This window comes from Delphinapterus leucas, chromosome 6 (assembly GCF_059928025.1).
Source record: "Delphinapterus leucas isolate spDelLeu-1000000601 "Yukka" chromosome 6, BTC_Dleu_Yukka2, whole genome shotgun sequence".
Lineage (NCBI taxonomy): Eukaryota > Metazoa > Chordata > Mammalia > Artiodactyla > Monodontidae > Delphinapterus > Delphinapterus leucas.
This window is the reverse complement of record NC_143134.1, coordinates 106,711,098-106,731,361: the sequence shown is the minus strand read 5'-3', so window position 1 is coordinate 106,731,361 and position 20,264 is coordinate 106,711,098. Positions and strand designations below refer to the sequence as shown.

The window sequence follows — 20,264 nt, the reverse complement described above, 5'->3', positions numbered from 1 at the left end:
GCTTCCAGTAGACTGGGTTCCGAGGTTGGTGAACAAGTGGAGATTTGGGGACGGAGGCGTACTCTGAGAGCGCAGGGAAGCTTGTGCCCTTGCCCTATGCATCACTTCCGTCTGGCTATTCTTGAGTTATATTCTTTTATAATAAACTGGTAATCCAGTAAGTGAAATGTTTCTCTGAATTCTGTGAGGCACACTAGCAAATTAATAGAACCCGAGGAGGGGTCTTGGGAGCCTCCTGTTTATAGCCAGTCAGTCAGAAGTGCAAGTAACAGCCTGGACTTGCAACTGACTTTGACGTCCAAGGAGAACATCATGGGAATGTACAACCTATAGCCAGTTGCTCAGAAATGTGAGGAATAACCTGGGCTTGCAACAGACATCTGAAGGGAGTGTGGGGCAGTCTTGTGGGACTGAGCCATCAACCTGTGAATCTGATGCCATCTCCAGGTAGACAGTGTCAGAATTTAATTGAATTATAGGACACCCAGCTGGTATTGGAGCATTGCTTGAATGTGTAGGGAACCCTGTCCTCCACACATCAGAAATCAAGTCCAGGAACCCAGGAAAAAACCTCTGATCTCTTTATATATATAAATGTTTAAATTGCATGCATTATTTTTTTTCCTCTGATATAACTGATATATAGTTAATTGAAAAAATATAGAACATAGATCAACTATAAAGAAGAGTATAAAAATCACCCATAATCTCACATGAGAACTGTTAATGTTTTAGATTATTTTCTTAAAAAAATAGTAAATGCATATTCTATTGTATCAGACTCACTCCAGAGATTTATTAACGTCCATTAAGTTAATAAGCCCCTGCTGCTATTAATCCTGGAATATGTAACACAGTGTCGGCCAAATAAGAAGCAGCTGGATCCCTAGTCTACTTTGTAATGTAGAGTGTCCTCCCTTGTGACTTTTTTTTTTAAGCTCTGTTTTTTTTTTTTTTTGGCGGTCTTATTTCCCCGACCAGGGATTGAACCCGAGCCCTTGGCAGTCAAAGCGCCAAGTCCTAACCACTGGACCACCAGGGAATTCCCGCCATTGTGACTTTTAAAAACCACTTATGTAGCACTCTCCATGAGCCAGCCCTGTCCTCAGTATTTTGAAAATAGTAACTCATTTAACACTAGTAACAATTGCATGAGGCAGGTACTATTACTTTATAGATGAAGAAACTGAGGGCTGACTGGGCTTAAGTATCTCACCCAAGTTCATACTTTAAAGCTGTCATATTTGTTACCATTTTTCATTTTCTCTATCTATGGCATCCTGTTAAGGCTAGTGTGGTAGGCAGAATACTAGAAACCCATCGAAGATGTCCACGTCTTAATCCCCAATACCTATGAACACATTACCTTACATGGCAAAATGGACCAGAAGTAATAAAAGGATCCTGAGATGGGAAGTCCACCCTGGATTACCTGGGTGAGTCCCATGAAATCATGAGTCTTTATAAGAAGGAGGCAAGAGTGTCAAAGTTAGAGAAAACACGTGATGACAGAAGCAGACGTTGGATGATATGGGACCATGAGCCCAGGAATGTAGACAGACTCTAGAAACTATTGTAGGCAAGAAAACAGATTCCCTCCTAGAGCCTCCAGAAGGAATCAGCTCTAGTGACACCTTGATTTTAGCCTTGTAAGACCCTTTTTTCAGATTTCTGACCTCAAGAACATTAAGATAATAAATCCGTGCTGTTTTAAGTCACTATGTTGGTGGTAATTTGTTAAAGCAGCAAAAGGAAACTAATACAGGTTGCGCCTAGAATTTATATCCTATGTCCTTGAGTTGTAGGCAGGGCCCCTAAGTGACATTCACAGGTGCTGCATAAATCATATATATATATTTTTTTCTTTTGCGGTACACGGGCCTTTCACCGTTGTGGCCTCTCCCGCTGCGGAGCACAGGTTCCGGACGCGCAGGCTCAACGGCCATGGCTCACTGGCCCAGCCGCTCTGCAGCATGTGGGATCTTCCCGGACCGGGGCACGAACCCGTGTCCCCTGCATCAACAGGCGGACTCTCAACCACTGCGCCACCAGGGAAGCCCCATAAATCATATTTTATTTTATTTTATTTTATTTTTTAAATTACCACTGACAGCTCTATGAAGCCATTTATTATTTTATTTTATTGATATTTTATTTTATATTTTTTTGGCCGCACCACATGGCTTGTGGGATCTTAGTTCCCCGACCAGGGGTTGAACCCGAGACCTCAGCAGTGAAAGCACAGAGTCCTAACCATTGGACCACCAGGGAATTCCCCATAAGTCATATTTTAAATGAGATCTCAACAGTATCCACCACTCCTCCACCTCATCTGGTTCTATAAGGACAGATATAGATGATAGATGGATCAATAGATAAAGTATATAGATACACACATATACACACAATATGCACATATATACATACATTCAAGTTTATATGTTTATCTGTCTTTCCATTTATTATTACTTGAGAATTTACTCATGTCATTAAACATTATGTGCCAAGACATTTCCTTATGTCTTTAAGTCTCAGCAGATGCTCCAAAGGCCCAGATTATCAGTTACCACCTATTGATGTCAGATAGGGTAAGAGCTGTGGAACTGGCTTTGCCACTTGGTTTATCCTCCAGGTGTGGGTACAGAGGAGATGCTAGGGGATTGATTGAGATGGAGGAGACTTCATAACATCATTTAAATGTCCTGGACTTTGGTGAATATGGAGACAGGAATTTGATTAATTCCTGAAAGGGCCTAACAGGGAGAGACTTGCTGAGGAGTCTTTGGCAACTGGGTCAGGGGCTGGGGTGTCTATGGAGTCCCACTTCCTAGGTGGAGGAAGGGCTGTCTGTCCCTGGGGCAGGCAAGGGAATAAGCCTCCAGATGTCCTGAAAGGGACTTTATTCAAAGACCTCCTGCAGCATGAGGAGACCCAACAGAGGTGGTCTGTGTGGGGTGAAGGTTTGGGTTGCAGGACTGAAGTGTGATCAGAAATATTCAGCCATTGGAATCAGAGATCAACAAACGGGAGGGTCCTAGAGTGGGAGAATGCCTAATAACTCCCAAAGCACCTCACAAAGGAAAGAACCAGTCTTTGAACACCTGCCACCTTTAGTCCAATGTCAGCTTTAAATTGTACTGGTCAACAAGGTTGCCTCTATCCCTATATACCGTGTGAAAATTTTATAAAAGACATACCCTCCTTTTGGAGGCAGCACAGAACCAGGTGATAAAACAAGATGATAATTTATAAAAATGTTTCCTTCCCTTAGATGGATGCAGCTCCACACCAGAGTACTTGGTAAGTGTAGCTTCCCAAGCAGAGTGAGCTACATTCCATGTTCCATTGGCTGGGGACCCTTGTGCAGTACGCAACCTACACAACTGTATATGGCAGCCCTGGTGGCCAAGTAAGACATTCTTTGCCTCTTTGCTCTGTCACATCACCCTAGTGCTCTCCATTCCAGGAGAAGTCTTAGGAGTCGTAATAAGTGGGGGAAGTGGAATAGAAGAACGTGATGGGGAAATGAGGAACAGAAAGATGACAAGTCTCTTTACTTTTCTCTGCATTTTCCAATTTTGTGAACCAAAGCTTGGGAAAGGGAACACATTTTTAATTGGCTGAGATTGGCTTTAGTTCCACAATGAGCTGGGAAACAAGATTATTTATTAATACCTGAGAAGGACCAGAGAAACTACAGAATCCCCCTAGATACAAACCAAGAGTATGAGAAAAATCAGTCTGTAGTGTAAGTTAAAGAGGTAATGATAAGAAGAATTACTTTCTACTTGTATCTACAGATCAGTACATTCAATAAAGCAATTACAAATATTGTAAAAACAGATCCTTTTAAATATATTATGAAGAGCTATCAGAAACTATAATGTGTTAATGGCTAGGTCCCCAGGTCTCTTGTTCCCACTTCAGCCACTGCAGGTCCCCTGTTATCAGTTTTATTTACTGCATTGCACTTAAATGAAGATTTTCACAGTTGAAAGTATTTGAACATCATTAGCTTAAGACAGAGGTCCCCAACCTTTTTGGCACCAGGGACCGATTTTGTGGAAGACAATTTTTCCACGGACGACGGGAGCCTGGGGGCGGGGTATGGTTCAGGAGGTAATGCGAGGGATGGGTAGCAATGGGGAGCCGCCGATGAAGCTTCGCTCAGTTGCCCGCCACTCACCTCCTGCTGTGCGGCCCGGTTCCTAACAGGACCGGTACCGGTCCGCGGCCTGGGGGTAGGGGACCCCCAACGTAAGACGTAATATTTTAACAGCTGCATATGATTAAATATGCCTTTTATTGTAGTTGACTATATACATATTTAACAATCCCTGCTGGACAGTAAGATTCTTCTAAGAGTAGAGATTTTATTTTATTTATCTTTGTGTTTGCAAGTGACTAGAACATAGGAGATCTCTATACGCTCATCGAATGATTGAACAGTTCTGCTCTGACCTGCCCCATTGGAGTTACAAACGCAATGACAATTTATTTTTTGTCTTTAGGTGGTGAAAAAATTTCAGCTTGATAAGAAGATGGGCTAGATTTTAATCCTTACATTTAATTACATGAAAATAGAGTTTTGATCCATATTCTCTCTAGATACTGGATTTGGTCACACAAAGGCAAGCAGCCTAGGCGACGATAACGCATAGCGACTCCAAGCGCCTCCCAGTACTAAGTGTCACTTGTAGCAGGAAATTGGTGATTTTCGGTTGACATGAAGTGGAAAATTATTTCATGTGAATTGATGCTGGATGGCTCCATTTTTACTAAGCGCATGCAAAATGGCTCGGTGTGCAGGAAGCATTTAACGCTAAGTGAGCTGACATCGATTGGGCTGTAGGGCAGAGGTTCACAGAAGAATGTGGAAACTGAAAATGACAAGGAAGACCAAAGTTGTCACATCAGATGAATCCAGCATGCCTGCCTTTCAGCCTCTAATTCCTGTGGGATGCCCCGGTAGAAGGGAATGAAGAGGCTCAGCCTCCAGGCTGGTTGTGGAATGTTGTAGAAAGCAGGTGTGGAATTTCATTCTTGTAATTACCCTCCCTCCAAATTCTCATGCCATTGTGTAATCTGGCTTGGGGTTTGCCACTAACCCACTGTATGACCTTGTCCAATTGCTCCTCCTCTCTGGGCATGTTTTCTCATCTGTGCAATATAGGAACTCAAATTGGCCCTTTCAGTGAATTTTTTTTTATGTAAACCCTTTGCTAAGTGCTCAAGAAACAGCTTATTAAATGCTCCTTAAATCCCTGCTACATGGGTCCTATCCTTTTCATTTTATAGGTGAGAAAATTGTGGCTCAGAGGTGTAAACTGATTTGTTCAATGTCAAGTGGCTAGTGCGTGGAGGAATAAGCTTCTAAGTCCATGTGTGCCTTATCTTACAGACTGTATTCATCCCAAAACATCATTCTACCCTTAGGATTGACCAAAACTCATACTTGAGCTGCATGCATTTTTTTTTTCATAGTGGAAGGAACTTGAAGTTAGAAATCTCACTCCTGGATTCAGATTTAAACTTTATTTATTGATCGTGGAACAAGGCATGCTGATCTTCTGAGCCTCAGTTTTCTCAACTGTGATAGGCAGAATAATGTCCCCCAAAGATGTCCAGCCCCTAATTCCCAGAGCCCATGAATACATTCCAAGGTAACACGGCAAAAGAGACTTTATGGGATTAAGGTTAAAGATCTTGAGGTGGGGAGGTTATTCTAGATGAGTCCTTAGGAATAAAGGAGAAAAGCAGAAGAGTAGGCAAGAGAGATACAGTGTGAGCGAGTTTTGACACCCTGTAGTGGTTTCTGAGATGTGGAGGTCTAAGAGAAGTCCCCAGCAAGGAGACAGAGATCTAAGTGCCATAACCACATGAGACTGAATTGATTTCCCCCTAGGCTATCCAAAAAGGGACACAGGCTTCCAACACCTTGCTTTTAGTCCTGTGAGACTCATACCAAACTTGCAAAGTGTAGACTGTAAGATACAGTCTTTGAGTTGTTTGAAGCCACTAAGGTTATAGTAACTTGTTACGGCAGCAATGGAAAAGTGATGCATCACCTCTAAAGTGAAAATATCAAGCTGGACCATATCAGAGTCTTCTAGTTTACTAGGGCAAGCATGAGAGCAGGAGTGAGAATGAGAGCCGATGAACTCAGGAGTGAGAGACAGAGACAGAGAGGGCAGAGAGAGCAAGAACTCTACTTATGGAGGAGGAGACTTGTGGGAACATCCTGAGATAATAAAACCTAAGGTAACATGGGGCCAGAGGGTTCCTGAATTCTTGTGTTGTAGGAACACTTTCTGCTGGGCAGAGTCTAAAAGAAGGACATCATGGCTTATTTTTGGAACTGATTTGAAACAAAAAAGTTCAGAAATAAACTCAAAATCCCTCACCAAAGACAAATTAAATGTGACAAGTAATCTCTAAATTGCTTTTAATCTATCCTACTCTCCCAGGTAGTGACACTGAAGTCTGAACTGAATTACGCTGGATGAAGTTGCCAGACGTGGGAAAAGACAAACACTAATGAATTTAATGTTATTTTTAAAAATTAGGGAAATTTTCTCTGGTTTGAGGAAAAGTGAAATCAACTGTAGGCTCTATCATTATCCTTAGGTATAATCCTTTAGTTTTTTTTTAATTGAAATATAGTTAATTTACAATGTTGTGCTAGTTTCTGGTGTACAGCAAAGTGATTCAGTTATACATACATAGATTCTTTTTCATATTCTTTTCCATTATGGTTTATCACAGGATATTGACTATAGTTCCCTGTGCTGTAATGTAGGACCTTGTTGTTTATCCATTCTACATATAATAGTTTGCATCTGATAATCCCAAACTCCCATTCCAGCCCTCCTCTAACCCCCTCCCCCTTGGCAACCACAAGTCTATTCTCTATGTTTGTGTCTGTTTCTGTTTCATAGATAAGTTCATCTGTGTCATATTTTAGCTTCCACATGCAAGTGATATCATATTGTATTTTTCTTTTTCCTTCTGACTTACTTCACTTAGTATGATAATCTCTAGTTGCATCCGTGTTACTGCAAATGGCATTATTTCACTCATTTTTAAGGCTGAGTAGTATTCCATTGTATACATATACCACATCTTCTTTATCCATTCATTTTTTTTTTTTTTTTTTTTACGGTACGCGGGCCTCTCACTGTTGTGGCCTCTCCCATTGCGGAGCACAGGCTCCGGACGCGCAGGCTCAGCAGCCATGGCTCGTGGGCCCAGCCGCTCCGCAGCATGTGGGATCTTCCCGGACCAGGGCACGAACCCGTGTCCCCTGCATCGGCAGGCGGACTCTCAACCACTGCGCAACCAGGGAAGCCCTCCATTCATTTTTTGATGGACATTTAGGTTGCCTCCATGTCTTGGCTATTGTAAATAGTGCTGCTATGAACATAGGGGTGCAGGTATCTTTTCGAATTACAGTTTTGTCTGGAGTTATTCCCAGTAGTGAGATTGCTGGATCATATGGCAACTCTATTTCTAGTTTTTTGAGGAACCTCCATACTGTTTTCCATAGTGGCTGCACCATTTTACATTCCCACCACTTAGCTGTAATGCTTTATTGGCTTTGAACCCAACTGTCCAGGGACCTAGGATGGCTAGTGGATGTTTCTAGAGAGAAGGTAGTGTTGCCGTAACAAAGAGTGCTCTACAGTGGTCTAAGCTCATGCCCAGAGAACCTAGTAGACCTTGGCCTGGCCTCTTCACCTCCCTGCCTTTTCTCACTCAGTCCCCTTTGCATTTACACCCCTTGTCCATATTCTCAATCATTGGCAAAGTCCTACTCATCCTTCAAGAATCAGTTCAAACGGTACCTGTCTCTGAGGCTTATCAAGTATCATCTAAATGCTTATCACTCCTGAATTTTATCTCTAGCCCAGACCGCTTTGGGAGTCAAATCCATATACTCAATATTCTTTTTGATATCTGTACTTGGAAGTTGCAAAATGTACATGTCTAAAATACTGACTCTCATTTCACTTCCAACATATTCTACTCCCAATCTCTGCCATTTTAGTAAATGGGAACAAAACCAACTCAATTGTTAAAGCCAAAATCCTTGAATCATTCTTCATTCCATCTTTTTCTTCACTAGCCACAATCAATCTATTGGTAAGTTTTAATAATTCCCCATTCATTATTTACTCTAAATTGCCTGCATTTCTAATGCCATCACCATAGCCCAATCCAATAACATTTCTTATCTGAACTATAGGTATACCTTGGAGATATTGTGGGTTCAGTTTGAGACCAGGGTAATAAGTGAGCCATATGAATTTTTTGGTTTCCCAGTGCATATAAAAGTTAGCTTTACATTGTACTATAGTCTATTAAGTGTGCAATAGCATTATGTCTAAAAATTAATGTACATGCCTTGATTAAAAAATATCTTATTGCTAAAAAATGCGAACCAATCATCTAAGCCTTCAGGGAGTCATAATCTTTTTGCAATAACAAAAGATTACGTTACTTTGCAGTAACATCAAAGATCACTGGTCACAGATAACTGTAACAAATATAATAACAATGAAAAAGTTTGAAATATTGCAAGAATTACCAAAAATGTGACACAGAGACATAAAGCGAGCAAATGCTGTTGGAAAAATGGCACTCGTAGAATTGTTTGATGTAGGGTTGCCACAGATTTTCAATTTGTAAAAAGCACAGTATCTTAATTTATTACTGCAAAGCTCAATAAAGTGAAGCACAATAAAATGAGGTATGCCTGTATTTCAGCAGTCCCCAATATTTTTGGCACCAGGGACCGGTTTTGTGGAAGAAAATTTTTGCACGGATGGGGTCAGGAGGGGGATGGTTCAGGCGGCAATGCAAGCGATGGGGAGCGATGGGGAGCGGCAGATGAAGCTTTGCTCGCTCGCCTGCCACTCAGCTCCCGCTGTGCAGCCCGGTTCCTAACAGGCACCGGTCTGAGGCATGGGGGTTGGGGAGCCCTGCTGTATTTGATTAGTCTCCTACCTACCCCTTCTGCTTCCTCTAATGTCCTCTATGATCCATTGTCTACACAGAAGCCAGAGAGATCTCATAAAATATTAATCAGATTATTTCACTCTTCTGCATAAAATCTTCCCTTGAATGAATGAACTAACCAAGCAAAATTAAGTGATTCCTCCTCTGTTTCTTCTACAGAACTTTCTGTTTGTTGTTCATCTAGCGTTTGTGTAGAAAGCTGACACTTTGCCATCCCCCTGCAATTTCCTTTTCAATTGTATATCCCTTAGCCCCTATACTAAGACTTTCTAAGTTGATAGATCTAGCTTAGATCTAGATCTAAGGGGAGGGTTTATAGTATGGGTAAGGAATCCAACCAAATTGGTGTAAAATGAAATGCACAGGGTGAAACAGAAAGGTAGCAGCTATACTAGGACTGGAATCTGAGCCTCCTGACTCCCAGTCCAGTGCTCTGCCCACCACACCTCACTAATCCCTGGTCAAAAAGGCATCAGTCAACAGAGTCTTCACCTTTGTGAGTGACATCACACCTTAGTTCTAAGAGGGCCACATGTCATCTCCTTCACCAAACACCCAATTCTGTGCTAGTTTCCATTCCAATTAGACACTGTCTGGAAAACATGAAAGGGTGGAATGTTTTCACACAAGCCCAGAACTCCAAGTTTGTCAAGGAGAATGCGTCCAAATCACTTAGGTTTTTTGGAAAACACACATAGGTGCTCAAAAGTGTGTGTTTTCAAGGAAAAGGATGGAGGTTTTGGAAGTTGGTTTAGTACAATGGAAGTTTTTGCAAAAAATATGTGGAAGATGATAATCTATGAAGTATCAGAATGAGCTCGAGAGAGAAATCTTTCTTATAAGACCTTTGGTAATAAAAGAGCACTAATTTCAGGTATTTCTTAATAATAGCACGATGACATTTCCAACCATGGGGAAACCTGTTACTGAGGTTCTGACAGGATGCTTGCCAATGCCTGATATGTGTCAACTTGACACGAGGCTATCTTTCTGTTGTTCCACAGTTGTGGAGTCTTACAGAATGGACTGGGTGTAAAAAGAATGAATAAAGAGAGGATTCAAGGAACTTAAAGTAGCAGGAAAAATCACACTCCTGTGGTATGTGTTGTTAAAAGATAAACTGAGTTATATCACAATTTTTAAGAGTTTATTTGAGCAAAAATCAATTCAAATCAAACCAGAAATGGTTAGGAACAATTTTATAGAGAAAAGGCAGAAGCAAAGTAAGGCAATTATCAGTTGACTCTAGCTAGAACCTCGTTGGCTGTTTGTGATTGGTTGTCCCTAGTGTTTTGATTTCTTAACCTTGAGGCATTTACATGTTTAGATTTTGGTTTGCTTACATATGTCACCTAGGCGTTAAGCCACATCAATCTAATGGCCTCCTTGTTTTTTTGTTTTTTGTTTTAAACAGTTACTTCTTTTTCTTTTAATTAATTAATTAATTAATTTTTGGCTGTGTTGGGTCCTCATTTCTGTGCGAGGGCTTTCTCTAGTTGTGGCAAGCGGGGGCCACTCTTCATCGAGGTGCGGGGGCCTCTCACTATCGCGGCCTCTCCTGTTGCAGAGCACAGGCTCCAGACGCGCGGGCTCAGCAATTATGGCTCACGGGCCCAGCTGCTCCGCGGCATGTGGGATCCTCCCAGACCAGGGATCGAACCCGTGTCCCCTGCATTAGCAGGCAGACTCTCAACCACTGCGCCACCATGGAAGCCCCCGGCCTCCTTGTTTAATTAATTTAACCATTCTGTCCTTTGGGTCATCCTCTTATACATGAGAGATTGACCCACAATCTGGTATTAGTGCCACTGTCAGTCACCATCAGAGTTGAGTGGCTAGCATCTCATGGTGAACTTTATAGGTTATGATGTCAGATCTCTGGAAGAATTTTTGCTGTTATTCTCATTGTTCATCTTGTATCTGTTTCTCCAAGCACAGTGAGACCATCTGATATACTGGTGTGGCTGTGATCATGAATTTAATACCCTTGAGAGAACATAGCACACCAGGGAGACTACAGTGGTAACTCTTAGCAGGGTAATACCTCAAGACTGAAGTATATTCTTTAGGCAGGGCCCCCAATAACCAAATCAGTTGGTACCAAATAAATAAAGAATGTACCTGAAGTCACATCAACCTGTTTTACCCGAGTAAGTTGTTAATTTCTTGTATTTGCTACAATACCACAGGTGCTGATCCAGCAGGAAGTATTTGCTATGCCTCATACACTTCCTTGTTCAGCCAATAAGTAAACTAAAGCAATTCTATTATCTAAAACCACCTCAGCCAGAAAAGTTAGGGACTTTTGTTGTACAGCAATGGCCTCAGCAGTAGATTCAACAATAGTTGTTGCATTAACAGAGAGAAAAAGCAAGTAGCAAAGAGGCAAAGGGAATAAAGCTTTCATATTGGAGATGAAGATCTTAGACCCATGATCCTAGGAGAGCTGTCCACCACAAGATGCTGTCTTTGGGGAAAGAACCTCCTGAGTCAATCTTAATTTTAGATCTCCAGTGGCTGTTCTAAGAGTCTAGAGGAGCCCTTTTGAATTGGGGGATGTGTACCCAAGTGTAAAATCCCTGAAGTTTGGCTTCTATCTGGGTAGTGAGAAGGACTTGGTACAATCCCTTCCAAGGAGATGCAAAGGCAGCCGTCACTCTTAGTGATTCCGTATCAGAGAATTTGGGGGAAATTGGAAACATTAGTTTGGAGAGTTGTAGCTAGATGTTTGAGGAAACTAGAAGATTTCAGGATTCAGTTTGGTTTACAGATATGTAACAAAGCCTCAAAGGCAATGAACACGACTATGATCTAATATCCATAAGGTTGTGTTATAATTTTCTGTTAAAACAGTCACTCTCATTTCTATCAAAAATAATCACGGGGCTTCCCTGGTGGCGCAGTGGTTGAGAGTCTGCCTGCCGATGCAGGGGACACGGGTTCGTGCCCTGGTCCGGGAAGATCCCACAGGCCGTGGAGCCTGCGCGTCCGGAGCCTGTGCTCCGCGACGGGAGAGGCCACAACAGTGAGAGGCCCGTGTACCGCAAAAAAAAAAAATAAATAAATAAAATAATAATAAATCACAGTAAGACTAATTTGTTTGCAAAATAAGTCTAGTGCTATTAAACTTGGCCTGATTTTTTACATAAGTGAAGCAAGAATAGTGATTATTCATACAGGTCCTTTTAAAATCTGCTTCGCTGGAATTTTTCATAAGGAATTTTAAATTAATAGATTTTAAAAGTCACTGCAGGCTAAGAAGCCACCACAAGAACCACCATCAGAATTTGCCTGGAATACCTATATATTTGGGTAAATTTCTCTCTTCTTGTGTTTCCCAGGATATCCTGAGGTTCCTGGGCATGCCAGGAAGTGACCTTCCTTATTCACCTGGTAAGGCTACTGAGAACCATGTAAGCAAGATACCAGGCCAGTCTTTCCAAGGGGCTTCTATTGGCTTTATAAAGTCAGTCTTAGCTCCTTAAGACTGTCTGGTCATATATGATTTTATGCATATTCTCAAATGTGACATTCCAGCCAAAGCCTTGTTAATATAACCATGTTTCCAATTGTGTCCTGTTATAAGGAGAACAGATTCTTATTGAACTTATGTGAATAACTATATTGCCATGAAAATAAGACTACTCAACAAGTTTCTGAATTCTAGAAGGATCAGGTAGGGAGAAAAAGTAAATGTTTCAATTCTATTTATAGAGATATACTTTACAAAATTATTGTAAGTCATAGATAGCTTAAGAGAAAAAGCTTTCCTTCAATCTGGAAAAATAAAACATTAAGGAACCAGCAATGTTTCAAGAAAAGGTTGTGCAAAAAATGATAATCATTCTCATAAATGTATTCAATCCCATATTTTTAATTCTTATTCTGCTTGAATCCAGTTTTTTCATTATTTCTGGAAATTACTAGGCAGTTCAGTTTTTTTTTTTTTTAGTTCAGTTTTTATGATCTTAAAATTGTCAGCAACCTATATTCTAGAGTACCTGTCAGAGTCCTTTCCATGAATCTCTCTGAAGATGAAGCACCTTTGCAAAAGTATCAGAGTAAAATGATAACTGTCTATAAATGACAAAAAAAAACTTTCAGGGACTTCCCTGGCAGTCCAGTGGTTAAGAATCTGAGCTTCCAATGCAGGGGGCACAGTTTCAATCCCTGCTTGGGGAACTAAGATCCCACATGCTGCAGGCTGTGGCAATAAATAAATAATTAATTAGTTAATTAAATAAAAGACTTAAAAATGGTCATGGTTAAAGATCTGATGAGAATTCTTTTGATAAGAAAATGTACTTATTTTCATGACATATGATAATTTAAGATAATAATAGGACAATGAGAGTATTGACAGATTTCTAGAAACTTGAAACAATTTCTGGAATACCTATATTAGTAACATACATCTATGCACATATAACCCAAGAAAGTTAATCATCACTTCTTATTTAACAGTGCTTCCCATGTAATTTAATGTTCCAAATAAACCTAATTATTTTAACATCTCTCTTTTATAAGGGGAGAGACAAAACCTTTGAGATTTTCCAGGAGCTCTCTGGGAAATCTCAAAGTTCTTTTGAGGTTAAAAAAAAAAAAATCTCTGTTTAGAATTTGATTTGGGGGAGTTGTCAAATGTCAGAAGGTTTGAACATTTGACTAAGTAACATCTCAGATAATTATGAAATGATATTTAACTATCTATTTAACTATGACAACAGAAGATGTTAAAGACAAATAACAGAAGGTTACACAGCTGTGAATAAAACTTACCTCTTCTAATATTGAGAAGACTGGGCTTTCTTAAGTAATCAAACACCTGATAATGACAACATGAAGCACAATATATTATTTTGATAAGACACAAAATCTTTGCTTTCTGGGTCGATTACCCAAAAGGTAAATACAAAAACAAAAACAAACAAAAAAACCTTTCATAATCTCTTATCAAGAGAAGACCGATAGTCCAAAGGCACGTTGTAATTTTAACGGAGAGAAAATCAAATTCTGATTTTTGCACCAGTATACTTTTGATAGTAAAACTCATTCTTCAAAAACTTAAATAAATCCATTCCAATTTTAGTCAGCTTGAGCCCACAAACAAACAAACCAAAAAAAAAAAAAAACCCGCCTTTTTCACAAATCTTCTACAGCTTTTTTTCTCCATTCAGGTTTTGTCCTGTGTTTTTTCTCTCTCTCTCATTCTGGAACAGCTGGTCATTCTAGTTTCCCCACCTACTTTTCATACATGGTTGTTTCCTTTCACCCTTATTATTTCTAAATCACTTTAATTAACTTACATATATTGATTAGAATTCTTAACCATTAGAATCCTTTATTCCTAGTGAAAACTAAGAAGTAAGCAATTGTGGGCTATCTGCTACACTAGCATTCTGTGGATTGGCAAATTATGAATATATTTCACGATTTCTAGAAGTATATTCTTCGTCATAGTAAATTTTTCAATGTGGCACAAAACATTTTTACGAATAGATCCAAATATCTTAAGTTTCTATGTAAAAGGAAACCTAAAGTGGATAAAACTATTTTCACTAATTAATGGCTCAGTTTTTTATCTTATTTGGAAGTAATCTAGATATTCAGTGAATACTCATTATTTAACTTATCTCAGTATAACTTTAGAGTTTTAAGTTACCGAAAATATTTTGGAAAATAGTTTTAAGTAGACACACCATAAAGACATACCAAACCACACCATACAATCTAGCCATATTTAGCCACAAGTGAGGTACAACCCATATTTCTGTTTGGCAATACTTTGGGGGCCAACACCATGACAGTTGCCAAGCCAAGCTCTCAGGACACAAAATGAGACAAACAAGAAGGCAGTAGCTGTCCTTGAAAATAAAAGGATATATAACTAATGTAGTTTTTGTTTTTGTTTTGTTTGTTTTTTGTTTTCTTTCTTCTTTTTCTTCTTTTCTTTTTTTTTCCCTGCCAATGTGAAATTCTCCCCTCCTCTCTCAACCAGGCTTTGGTAAGAATTCTTTTCCAACTTCTGCCAAGCTTTCCAGGATTCCATCTGCAGGCTCCAGGGCAAGTGGGGTATCCCAGTGGATGTCATCCTGGTCACCAGAAACTATAGAGGAAGCAACATACTTCTTCCCTACCCTTTATAGTGAGTGCCTAGCTGAGACACCTTTTTCTCTAGGGCACCTTGTAAATGGATAAGCTTATCTAAGACTATTAAAAGTTCTTCTCGGGCTTCCCTGATGGTGCAGTGGTTGAGAGTCCGCCTGCCGATGCAGGGGACACGGGTTCGTGCCCCGGTCGGGGAAGATCCCACATGCCGCGGAGCGGCTGGGCCCGTGAGCCATGGTCGCTGAGCCTGCGCGTCTGGAGCCTGTGCTCCGCAACGGGGGAGGCCCCAACAGTGAGAGGCCCGCGTACCGCAAAAAAAAAAAAGTTCTTCTCTGTGGCCACTGTACTTTGAGTATCTTTGGTAAGGATAACCCATTTAAGGTTAGCCTTAAAACAAAATTTTATTCACCTGAACCTTCACACTGGACCCAGTCGAATTTAATTCAGATCCGGTCCAGTTTCTAAGTTTGACCCAGTCTAACCCCAGACCCAGCCAGGTTTCTAAGTTGGAACCACTCCGACCGCAGGCCTGGTCTGGTTTTTAAGTTGGACCCAGTCTAACTCCAGTGGTTTCTGGACTCTGTCCAGAAAAAAAATAAATAAAAGCACAAATAAAGTCTAAAAGTTCATGATGATAAGCTGTGGAGCTAGGATTCAGGATCTGAGAGGAACTTACCCACCACCTCCAGAGGCGTCAAGGAAGCAGTGAGTTCAAGGAGCTCAGCAGGTACCTACGCCTTGTTGCTCATCGCTCCTGGGGCCTCTTCGGAGTCTCTTTTGGTTCCTTCTTCCATCACTAGGACTGTTAAAAGATAAACTGGTGCACATTAAAATTTTCAGAGTTTATTGGAGCAAAAGGCAAGTCGAATTGGGCAGCTCCAAATCAGAAGTAGTTAGGAACGCTCCACCAACAGGAGCTGGGGAGAGACATTTATAGAGAAAAGGCAGAAGTGAAGTAAAGGAATCTTTTTTTCTTTCTTTTTTTTTTTTTTTTTGTGGTACGCGGGCCTCTCACTGTTGTGGCCTCTCCCGTTGCGGAGCACAGGCTCCGGACACGTAGGCTCAGCGGCCATGGCTCACGGGCCCAGCCGCTCCGCGGCATGTGGGATCTTCCCGGACCGGACCGGGGCACGAACCCGCGTCCCCTGCATCGGCAGGCGGACTCTCAACCACTGCGCCACCAGGGAAGCCCAGTAAAGGAATTATTGATTGACTATAGCTTAGAACCTAGTTGACTATTTGTAATTGAGGGCCTTAGCATTTTATTTCATAAACTTAAGGCATTTACAGGCTTAGATTTTGCTTTGCTTACATAGACTGTCACAGCATTAGAGCCAATTCAGTCTAAGTAATCAAGTCCTTGTTTACTTGGTTTAACAGTGACCACACTTCAGCCAGATGGAGAATAATAAAACTTTGGACTAGAAACTCAGCAACAGTCCTCAAGTTCTGCTCCTATATACCACAAGCAAGTGACTCAAATTCTCTGAGCCTCTGATCCCCCACTTTTAAAATGAGGAACTCAAACTATGCCAGAACTCCACAGAGCACATCCCTCAGGACATCACTTTTCAAGATGCGTAAGTACAGAATCTGTGGTAAAATGAGTTTGGTAGATATAATAACACACATAACACTATATGATTCATGATACATATTAACAATCAAAATCCCGGATAAATCCTTTAGCAGTGAAACTCATTTTTTCCATGGAACCACTTAAAAGCATCCTATAGAAGAAACAAAGTCCTTTGGGAAATGCTGGATGAAGTATTTTCAAATATTTCTTTGGGATTTAATCTGTGTCATTGTGAAGAGTACACATGCCTTATGACTTGAGGTGCCAGATACTTAGCTTACATTCAGCATTGGCACTTTCCCAGGAGTTTTTCTTTATTAACCTGACTTTCCACTCTTAGCTAACTGTACCATATATTCTCTTCTTTTACATGTATTAATCAGGACCCCTTTAGCCTCTAGTTACAGAAACCTAATTAAACCTATTTAAAAATCCCAAGTGGGATTATAATCTGTCATCTCTTTGACATGGGCACAGAGGTAGAACAATATGTAAATTTCTGGGCAGATACATAAATTGTGCCAAAGGTGGAAAATATTTCAAACAGGTCTGGACATTCATCCATTTGTCCACTTAGTCATTTGGAAAATACTTACTAACAGAATTAAAATAAATACATTTTGTATTTAGAATGGCTTGGTTCAAACTCCGACTCTGGGATGTATAAACAGTTTGATTTTGAGTAAATCAGTTATTTTATCTGATCCCAACATCATTTTCCTGAAAGTGAGGATGATCATACTTACTTTATAGAATTGCAGTAAAGATGAAATGAGATCATATTTGTAAGGTACTGGTGCAAGGACAGGAACAAGTGAAATAGTTTGAACTTATCTTACATGAGGAGGAAGTTGGATGCAAAGATGGAAAAGTTGCTTCCTTTATCCTTGAGTATCATATACACTTCGGGTAGGAGAGAACCCAAATCACTATGATGCTTAGCAGAGAGAGCCAGATAAATGGAAGGTTTAGGTTGCAGGAGGTCTAATTTCACTTTCTGCAGAAAGAGAGAAATGAGTGCCTTGATAGTTAGACGTAGGGAGTGCATGTAAATTGCGGCTTGCTTTACCTGTGGAAGGACGGTCAATAGTGAGCCATCACTATGATGTGTTTAAGGTGTGTCAAACAGTGAAACTTAAACCTCAAACGTGGAACAGGGATTAAAAGACCGAGAATCTTTTAATTGAATTGAGGTGGAGTCAGCAAATGGACCTAATATATGTCACTATCATACCTTCTGCTGCTTTGACAGACATTACTATCAAATCACAGTGTTCTTTTCTATTGATCCAAGATGTAGCCTCCAGATCTTCAGTGACTTCAGTATCAAATGAATGTGATATCTTAGAAGAAATATACCTTTTTAAAGCCTTTTATTTTAGATAAATATGGAGATGGTAAGTTAAGTTTCCATTTGGTTACCAACTTCAATTAAATGGTAGTGGCTACATCACATTGTAGAGGATTCTGGAGTTTTTCTCAGGCTTTCAAGAAAGAGAATCATTAGCCTGCTCTAGTGTATTTCCAGATGTCCTGGGAAAGCATTTTTGTACCCAGATTTGTCTCTCACAAAGCTTAACATCAAATGATTCATTTATTCAAAATGACACGGACAGTGCTAACTCAATAAACTGAAAATTCTATTCAACTTAGTAAGAGCAACCATAGAAATAATCATGAGATGCCATGAGGGAAACAGAGTGATCCCACAACAAGTTTACAGAAAGAGAGTGTGTCACAGGGTGCTTCAAAGGAAGTAACAGATGAACCGAGCCTTAGAGAAGGAGAAGGGGCAGAGGTTTACGAGATGAGAGAGAAGGAGAGGCATAGTATTCTAGACAGAGGGATTGTCTGAGCAAAGACCAGAAGCCAGAAATGCCACAATGTATGAGAGATGGCAGGAAAAGCCAGTTGTGCTAGCTCATAAAGGAGTGGTAGAAATAAAGCTACAAGTAAGCAAGGGCTCGCGTCAAAAAGGGTCTTGAATGTCATGCTAAGTGTTGTTTGTTTGTACCATTCCATAAAGATGGGAATGATGTAAATAAGGACAGAAGTGACATGATCAGAACTGTGTTAGGAAAAAGATATCACTATGTACAACACACACCAAAGCACCGATTAGAGGGAATAATGGATCTGGAAACAGCAGTCTGGGCTTCTAATTCCTGTTTTGGGACTAAATTATTGCATGGCATTGGGAGGACAGGTTTTCCTTTCTGGATCTCAGTCTCCTCCAATGGAAAATGATTGAGCTGTACAAGGTGATTTCACTGGGCTCTTACACATATAATATTTTATACCAATCCTTTGGTAACTGGCTTATTTAATTATATGTTCCTCAATTGCATCATTTAAATAATAGAATCATCTCTGGGTTTTCTCCCATGTACAAAGAAAGTTCATGCTATAAACAAGGTTAAAATCATTCTGAAGAAGGAGAAAAGCAAAGATGGCAAGTTATCAGTTTGTTTTCTAAATAAATAGCTAGCTCATAGAAAGTGGGGAAACTTCAGGTTTAACACGACAAAGAGAGAGTGAGGAAAGAACTGTGTCCCCTTTTTCTCAATTTTGAGGTCTGGACCCTCAGAGTCTCAAGAAATTTTATAGACCCCTAGTCCTATGGTTTTTAGTTTCTCTTCCACCATAACCTGGTGGAAAGATAGTTCTTTTATCTCCCCCAGTCAGAGAAATCCCAGTTTTATATACATTTTGAGTACTGAATCTCTCTCCTTCCATCCTTCCTTCCTTCTTATTGTCTCCCATGTGGAATATTCCCTTTCTCGCTCCGTGTTATTTTAATAGAACTGGCAAGCATGCAGCCTTGTCTCTTTAACAACAGAGATATGCCATTTCATTGGAATCTCTCAAAATGAGAGAGATAGGGAGTAGGGGTGGGAGGCAGAACTGTTCTCTCTCCCTCTCTCTTCTAGGACCATCTTGCTACCACACGTTGAAGGTCTGGCTGAGAATGAAGCCAAGTAGTTACAGGTACATGAGAGGTGGAGTGATGGATCTCTGATGACAGCTTTTGATCCCATATCTGACATGTTTTACTTTTTTTTTCTCCTGTTTTACTTTCAAGTTTGTTTGAATTCCATTTCTGCCACTTGTAATGCAAAAAGGTTTGAGAAGTATTTATGTATGAGGATTTCATGTATGACTTTACTTAAGGAAAGATTTTTTTCCACTCTTTTTCTCTGACAAAATATAAATTTGGGAACCACTGATCTCATCCAATGTAACTGCTTACAGAGGAGGTAACTGAAGGAAAATACAATATCATTTTCCCAATGTTACACAGCAAATACATGGCAGAGCTGGTACCAGAAGGCAAGGTCCATATTTGTTTTATCGCCCATGGCATTCAGAGCTGCTTGTCTCACTGAGGTACCTGATAACATGCATAATTCTACCACCCATCTCTACCAAACATCATTGTGACTTACCAAATATTGAGAAATATTTCCACTGTCCAATAGGGAAATATTTGAGGAGGAACATTTATCCATCCCAACAGAGATCCAGCAAAGACTTCTCACATTAGCCGCACACAGAGTTG

At 40.3% G+C, this 20,264-nt stretch overlaps 1 non-coding gene across 1 annotated transcript; it reads right to left on the bottom strand.

Moving 5' to 3' along the window:
- Positions 1 to 969: 969 nt before the first annotated feature.
- TRNAQ-UUG (transfer RNA glutamine (anticodon UUG)) lies at positions 970 to 1,042 on the bottom strand. The gene has a single exon. It is a non-coding gene; the product is annotated as a tRNA-Gln (tRNA).
- Positions 1,043 to 20,264: the final 19,222 nt, after the last annotated feature.